Raw genomic sequence first — 8,892 nt, 5'->3', positions numbered from 1 at the left:
TGTCTTTTGATTCAGGGGGTGTTCAAGTTTAGTTGGGGTGTGTTTAGATTTAGTGGGTGGTGGTGTGTATCTGTTTATGAGGGTGTGTGTAGGTTTGGTGGGAGGGTATCTGTTTAATGGGGGTGTGTGTAGGTTTGGTGGGAGGGGTGTTGAGGTTTAGTGGGTGTGTGGTTAGGTTTGCTATGAAATTCAGGGCCTCTGTAACACGGTTTTTTGGATTTTGCTCCTTATCAAAGCATCGGAGGTAGCTGAAAGTTGACATGTATATTTTACAACTACACACAAATTTTGTCAGCATTATCAATAACCTAAACGCGATAGTTTTAATTTTTATAGAGTAAAAATGATCTAGCAGACGCCATGGCCAATGATTGCGAGCCAAGAGTCGAAAAACATTCATTACGTAAGCAAGGTAAACATCGTTTTACGAAATGTTGCCCCGCCCATCCACTAGACAGAAATCCATTCACATTATTCCATCGGCTCTGAAACCCATAGTAGTCAAGAATGGCTAACAGGATTTGGAATTGTCCCCGTGGTTGCAAAACTGCATTTGTCTTACGACTTGCAACTTTATACAGTCAAGAGAAAGCCCGTGGCCATACTTACTATAGTCCGAATAGGTAATTATTCAGTTTCTAGTTTAAATCCAATGTTTATGGTCTGATCTGTATTTAGCGTAACGTGATTATAATACTTGTAATGTCATTCAGGATTTCGAACATTTCCATTAACTATTCACTATGCCACCAAGAGAGAGAGAGAGAGAGATTGTATGTAAACAGTCTTTATATAACTATTTTTGTTAAAATAAGATTTTTATCCAAAGTAAATACCAAGCTTATATGTGCTAAAATCTCCAGCAGACCAACGGATCATCCGATATCAATTTTTTTTTCGTCTTCTTTAGTCTGTACGACCATGTTGGGTATAAAGGACTTTATGAATGGCGGAACGATACATAGATGTGGGTGGGGTATCTGTACTAGCGTAGTAATACTACTGTAGCAGTAGTGCCGCAAAATTAGTAATAGCAGCAATATACATGAATTAAACGTTTAGGCCAACTGCTGGGATCCCTGAGGATCATTTAGCTCTTCTTACAACTACTCGAGAAATGAGTTTTTATAGCCAGAAGTTAGATTATAGCCTTCATTGTTATCCTGAATTATAACGAGGGCAAAGTGGGTGGAGCCTCATGATGTCATCATTCTGACGATAATTATTGGTGAAGGTTTAAAGCCAAAATATGATACCGTCTATTATTTTTTTTTTTTTCGTAAATAGGTAGATAGCCGATAAATAAAATTGCTTGACATTGGATACAGCAGTTATCAAATCAAGCTTGTCTACTATGTCTTTGAAAATTACCAACTATTCCCTACATCTTGTCAATCTGATTGTGACCTATAAAGTAGATTATATTTCTTAGGATCACTTATTTTGGGAGTTGGACTAATAATCAAAGTGTTTTTATTCATTCATATTTTGTTGGTTTGTTCATTATGACAAATTATCTGTGGAGAGGATTCAGAGTTCTTAAAGGTGTACTGCTTTGCTTGTATTTAATTTTTGTCATTGTTGCCAGAGTATAGCTTCGTTACGTATAGCCAATCATCCATCGAGAAAGAGGGAAGAAATGCTGTCATAAGTTACGTAACGAGTGCGTTCGAAACCTTATCTCTGAGTAAGTTGGCCCGTCTTCAAAAAAAGGTCACTTTTACATTATAAGTACCAAATTCATTCAACCTACGTAATGCAGAATACAGTCAAAATTTATGTGTAGATATAATGTGTATTCTGAATAAGCGTTATATCTATGAAATGCATAGATAAAAAGTTATTGTCAAAAAACCGTGTTACAGAAGCCCTGAATCTCATAGTGGGGAATTATTTTAGGTTTAGTAGGATTATGATTAGGTTTAGTTGGGGAATGTTTAGGTTTAGTTGGGATGTGTTTTGATTCGGGGGTTGTTTAGGTTCAGCAGAGGTTGCATTTACGGGTATTGGGGGGGTTGTTGTTTAGTGGAGGTTTGGTGGGAGGATAGGTTGTAGGTTTAGTGGTGGTTGTGTTTAGATTTAGTGGGTGGTGTGTTTTAGTTTAGTGGGATGTGCTTATGTTTAATATGGTTGTTTCATTAAATGGGGTGTGTATTTGTTTGATATGAGTTTAAGTTTTGTGGGATGACGTGAGTTTAGGTTTAGTGATGAGTGTGTCTAATTTTGTTGGGAGGGTGTTTGGGTTTAGGGGATGTGTGTTTAGGTTTAGTGAGAGATGTGTTTAAGTTTATTGCTGGAGTGTTTTGTTTTAGTTTGGGTGAGCTTAGGTTTAGTGGGTGATTCATTTAAGTGTTGGGCGTTTTTAGGCTTAATTGGGATGTTTCCTTAAGTAGGGGTGTGTTTAGGTTTAGTGGGGCGTGTTTTGATTGTGGCGGTGTTTAGATTTATTGAGGGTGTGTTTAAATTTTGTGGGGATGTATGGTTAGGTTTAGCGGTGGTGTATTTGTTTAGTAAGGGTTATGTTTTTTATGGGGGATGCATGGGGGTATGTCTAGATTAGGTAGGGGTGTGTTTAACTGTATTAGAGGGCATGTCTTTAGATTCAATTGGTTGTGCATTCAGGTTTATAGAATTTCCAAAATTACCAGACCTCTCTGGGTCCTCCTACGTATGTTTAATCTCTGCATATCTGCCAAATTTATAACAATAACAGAGTGATAAAACCATTTCTCCCATTACAGATATCAAATATCATCTTTCCTGTTGTGCAGAATTCTATATCAATTACACAGGTTCAACATTGATCAAGTTTATTATGCAATAACATGAAACGCAATCAGATTTTCTATCAACATGGCATCTCATTTTGGTGCTGTTGCCAATATTTCAAACAGCTCCCCGTACGTTTAAATCCATGGATAAGCTGCTTAGATTCTCTCCAGGTGGCTTTTTCAGTGGTAACGGTATATGTCAGGAGGCATTTCTCCTTTCTACAAATATCGTGATTTCTTAATATCGTAGATAAAGAATAAATTGGCAAGCTGTAGATTTAGAAGAGAGAGAGATCGAGAGCAGGGCAGAATAATTAAAATGAATGTGTACACACTACACCTCTCTCTCTCTTTTCAAGGGGTAACTTTTCCAAAGTCTTAAGGTTACACTACCTGCGATGGGTGTCCTTGATCCTCTCCAAATGTGTTCTATACCATAACACCAGTAATCAAAGAGTGTGCCCTCTTCTTTGGCACCTCATACTGTTGGGCCCCATACATCACACGCCTCGAACACACACACTCACGGACACACCTTTTGGAATGGCATAACAACCACGCCGCAACCAGTCTCTGAAAGGTCGTCAGCCTCATGTCGCATGGTAACCAATTCTGACTGTTTTCCATTTCATCACTCCTCAAGGAATCAAGCGCTTGTCGCTAAGCCCTCCTGTCACTAAGCGGAAAATGCTGAGATTAGCAATTCACCACCACACCTACTTTTTAAGATGGCTCGGCCACCTATGTCTTTTGTGCACTCCCGTCGCACATCACATCAGCAACTAGTATATAATGTTTTAATTTGCCACATGATTTAGAGCTACTTCCGTTGCTGGAACTCTTGTGCTTCGTCGGTTGCACAGGAGTTTTAATAACTCCTAATGCACAAATTGTGATCAATATGATGGTGCATACCACAATCACTGGAATTGTGTAATGTTTGTTGAAGAAAAATTCATCCTCATCACTATCCTCCAACGGTGGGACTGTAACAGTCTCTACTGTAGGCAGAACTTGAACCATTTCATGGTTTCCGTGTAAGTGTTTCATGAACGCCTTCGTCGACAAGTTGTACACACGATGGCTAAGCACCATAAACCAGTCCGAGATAATGCGGCAGGAACCATCGAACGGCTGAGACCCCTGTAGTAGGAGTGAGTTGTTGTCTCTGTTGCACCGCTGTCATTGTCTCCGTTGGCATCACTTGACATGGGTCAAAGAATTCTCTAAAGTCACAGTGAGTCGGTATACCCTCGTGAGCTAACTAGTTCACAACCTGACCGGTCAATACGTCGTAGAGTAAATATCCTACTTTCACACACGTATCTATCATAGACTAACACACACCCTGCATTATTGTCAACTGCTGAGGACTGGAATTCTTCTCCTAATATATACATAATTTCTACCCTTGTCCAAACCACTACTGATCCTTTGAAAGTACTAGGAAACGGTCTAAATATATAGCTATGAAATGGTTTTTTATCACTCACTGGTATGTCAACAAGTAGTCCCTTATTTAATAACTGTACCCTTAAAATCCCATAGTATCTATAAACCAAATCTCCCGTAAAAATAACATTTGATCCCCATTCATATGCTGCGTCTTTTAAAGTTGACTCCAAAGTTCCTAACGGCAACATTTCCCTTGAAATTTTCCCTTGTGAGGCTGCTATGACCGCTTCTACTTGGCTTTTAATTTCACTCAGCAAAGATTCTGTTTCTCTTTCAATGTTCACTAGTATGTATAGTGAAAAACAATGGTGACATCTAGGTCTTCCCAGATCCCTTTCACACTGTTGTGTGTAATATATTACTCGATTTCCTTAATTCATTAAATCCCTTTTCTAATTTTCCTCATTCTCTCTTAGAGAAGTAGAGCTCTCCCATGTTCGGCTAGTTCCGCCTCTAACTTCCTGACCTTCACTAAACTTGTTATTGCTATTCTGGCTATGGCCGCTATAGCTATGCCCCCGTCCACCAACAGCTGCACTGCCCTTTTCTGTCTCTTAGACGGGTCCCTCCCCCCGGCTGGCTTTACTTCTGGGACCCAAGTAAGCGTTTCTGCAATCTTGCCATGTACCCTGTTTGCAGTAATTTTTATTTCTGCTAAAAGTCGACCCAATGATCCGGACAGATTTCTTGTAGTCTCAACTTCGTTCAACGTGTTCATCAGTCCTTCGACTTTGCACTTACGAGTCTTCGAGTTCCAATCTGGCTGAACCCAGACTCTCGAATTCAATACTCAGTTTTACTTTATCAGATGACACACTAGGTGGTCTTCCTCAACTAGCACTCCAGGACCCAGACGTACTTTTGTCTTCACGAGCACCATCAACCCCAGGGCGATGATTAAGCAATATCTCAGCACCTGAACATGAACGAGACCAAAAAAGAAAATAAAACCTGTCAGTTATCTAATTCTTTAACATAATATTTAAATCAAGTAAAAAATTTGACCTTCCCAATTACCAAATATATTATGTATCTTTACAGAAGTTGCTTCCACAGCATATCCCATCTACCCAAATTGACCCCTTACATTCATCCCCATGGAATGTCATAATCAACATCTCTGAAAACAGTGCGAATCTCAGAGTAATCAACTCTTACAGGAAAAATCAGCAACCGAACTCATCACAGCATTATCAGACTTGCAACCTCAGAAATCGATATTCTCCAAATAGCCCAAAAATTTTATACTGATACTACATAACCACATTCCACAAAATTATCCCTAGGACATCACCAAAGGTACCCAAAAATTTTCCTTGAAAACATAACTCGTTCATGATACTGCCACAAGTATATACAACTGCATAACCACCTCGTCGGGATATAAACCACAAAAAACCACAATTCACCCATTATATACCGCCAAATGTAACCAATGGTGAAATAAAATACAACCTCTTCACAGAAACCCATGAAACCACAATAACTCCCTCTTGGCTCATAAAACCACAGATCACCGCCAAAATATATAACCACAAATAAATAATCCACCGCCACAGATTACACCCACAAAAAAAAAAAAAAAAAAAAACTCTGTCCCAGAAATCCACCACCCAAAAAACCACAAAAATTCAGCCCCAAAAACCCATACACACAGGAACTACTAGATGCTTATCATAATATTTCTCAGCTTAACAGAAATTTGCCATATTTTCAACCCGATTTTCCACATGAAGTATTTACTTCTGAATCTTACGCCAAAACACTGCAGTTTGCGCATAATAAGAAAAATAGTAGAAGAAATGAAAGAGAAAAAAACTAATATTAAACACAATTCACCATCAATTTGCAAAAGCCAGAAAAAAATTGCAACTGCGCGACATTATACTAGTTACAACAACCAACTCTTTTCAGATTTGATATGTGTTAATTTTGACCAACCTGTTTTTTTCCTCTAAGACTACAAATCTGTTTCCAATCTTTTCCTCAATGACTCTAAAAGGACCATCAAATTTCGGACCTAATTTGTAATCTAGTTAATTTCTCTTTTTTGATTTTTTAGAAATACCTTGTCTCCAACATTGATCTTGGGATCAGATGTTTTGCTATTACTTCTCTACCATTTCTCGAGTCGTGGCCTCGAGATTGCAACTGAGTCAGGTATGTCAATCTCTCTCTCGCTGTAGATATTAATGATTCAACTGTATCCTCCCCATGATGAGGTATAGTTAAAAGATCGAATGTGCCTCGTGCTGGGCAACCAAACAAAGCTTCAAATGGAGAAGTTTTAATGGAATCACTGACCATAGTGTTAATATTATGTTTAACAATATCAATATATCTGTCCCAATTTTTATCATAACCACCTACAGTCTTCCTGAGAGCTTCGAGCACTTTTCTGTTTGCTCGTTCACACAACCCATTAGCTTCAAGTCTGTATGGAATAATTGTCACTTTCTGTATCCCCATGACTTCCGCTAAACATTCTAAAGTTTTGTTTACAAATTCTCTGCCATTGTCGATCAATAAAACCTCGGGTGAGCCATATCTGCAAATGATGCCATTGAAAAATGCTATAGCTACTTCTTCAGTCGTTTTATGCTTAGGTGGAAAAATTTCTACTATCCTCGTAAGTACTTATTCGCATATCTAGATTCACAAAAAATTCCTAGGATACCCATATGTATTCTCTGAAAAGGTCAAAGGTCTACTTGGTATCGGATATGACCCTAATTTGCATGAAGTTATCCTTGCAGGTTTGCATGCATTGCATACTGTACAGTTTTTCACAAAATTTTCAACATCTTTTCCCATGTTTTTCCAAATGTATTTAGTACGCACCTCATTATACGTTTTTTCTATCCCCAAGTGCGGACTACCGAATCTGCAATGTACTATATCCATATCCAAAACCACTGGAATTAGGACTTTCGAAATTACGATCTGTGTCGTATCCCCTCTACTTTCACTAGTTCTCAATTTATATTTAATTTTCCTGACCAATAGATTACCTTCTAATTCTAATCCCCCGAAAAAGTAACTTATAACGTTTCTGACTAATTCCCCCTTAGAAACGCTTTTGCGTCCTGCCAGAATTTCATCTTCATCCTGCCTTTGCTTCTATGAGACCCTTATCCCACTGCATAGCCTCGCTAGTGACTAGCGCAACTTGAAATCCTTCCGTGTCATAAAAACTTCTACTAAGGGCATCCGCTACTACATTTAATTTGCCTTCTATATATTTGAACTTTGTATCAAAATCCCTGATAGTTAGAAACCATCGAGCTCTTTTAGGCAACAAATCGGGCTTATTAAAAAGATCTAATAATGGCTTGTGGTCTGTAAGGACTTCTACTTTATTCCCCATCAATAGCATTTTAAAATGAACTAAACTTGATACTATTGCAAAGGCTTCTTTATCTATGGTAGCCATTGATCTCTCATTGCTGCCCTTTGTCCTGAACTTCCTGCTATAAAAGGCTATGGGATTGAATTTCCCATCAAACTTTTGCATAAGGCAAGCACCTATGCCCTCCTGACTGGCATCAGTCACTAATGTGAATGGTTTGCTGAAATCTAGAAATTTCAGAGCTGGGGGATTCATTAACGTGTCCTTAAGCTTCTGAAAACTCTCAGACTGGGGTTTCCCCCATTGAAAATTGAACGTCTTCCTGCAATATCTGTCAGGGGAGCCACTATGTTAGAAAACCCTTTCACAAATCTCCGAAAGAAACCGGTGATACCCAGGAATGACTTGATTTCTTTCTTGATCTGGGGTGCGAAAATTCGTATTGCTTTGACTTTATCATCATTTACTCTAACCCCATTCCTAAATACGTATTTTTTTGGATTTGTTTTTTCAAGAACGAACACTTAGCTAGCTTAATTTTTAACCCTGCTAATCTAAGCTTCCTAAGTACTTCCGTAAGCACTTCCAGGTGTTGCACGAGCGTGTCTGTTGCGACTAAAATATCATCCATATATACAAAAACATTTTTACCCAATAACCCTGCAAAACTGTGTTTACCAACCTGGTAAAAGTCTCGAATTGCCTGATAAAACCGAACGACATTCGCGTAAATTGGTAGTGTCATTTTGGGCAATGAAAAAACTTTTATTCCTTACAACTCTCACTAAGAGGGATCTGCAGAAAACCCTGTGCTAAAATCAATTGTATAAATATTATGTCCCTGATTTCTACAAAAAGATCTGGTATGCATGCGACTGGATAACGGTCAGGGATTGTCTTTTCATTTAAACGTCTAAAATAGACGCATACATGGACAGAAACCCTTCTTCTTAGGCACTGTTAACAGAGGAAAGTTGTATGGATTCACACTGGGCCTAATGATTCCTTCTTCTTCCCATTTACTGACCTCTTTCTCTGTGTTCTCAATTACACACTCATCCGCAGGTTTTTTCACTTCCCTTAACTTGACTTTTACCATAGTCTTGAACCTGGCATTAACACAACATCCTCTGATAAACTACCATATGTGGTAGTACCTCCCCGTTCCACAATCCCATAAACATCACCACCCATGGTTCTCCATTACATCCACTCCATTGTTAGTATCGGTAACACTATCAATATTAGTATCAGTATCACCACCCATAATGCCCTTGTCACATTCACCAAATTGTTACCACCAGGGACTCTAATATC

The sequence above is a fragment of the Macrobrachium nipponense genome, chromosome 3, assembly GCF_015104395.2.
Source record: "Macrobrachium nipponense isolate FS-2020 chromosome 3, ASM1510439v2, whole genome shotgun sequence".
Classification (NCBI taxonomy): domain Eukaryota; kingdom Metazoa; phylum Arthropoda; class Malacostraca; order Decapoda; family Palaemonidae; genus Macrobrachium; species Macrobrachium nipponense.
Note: the sequence above shows the minus strand (reverse complement) of the source record.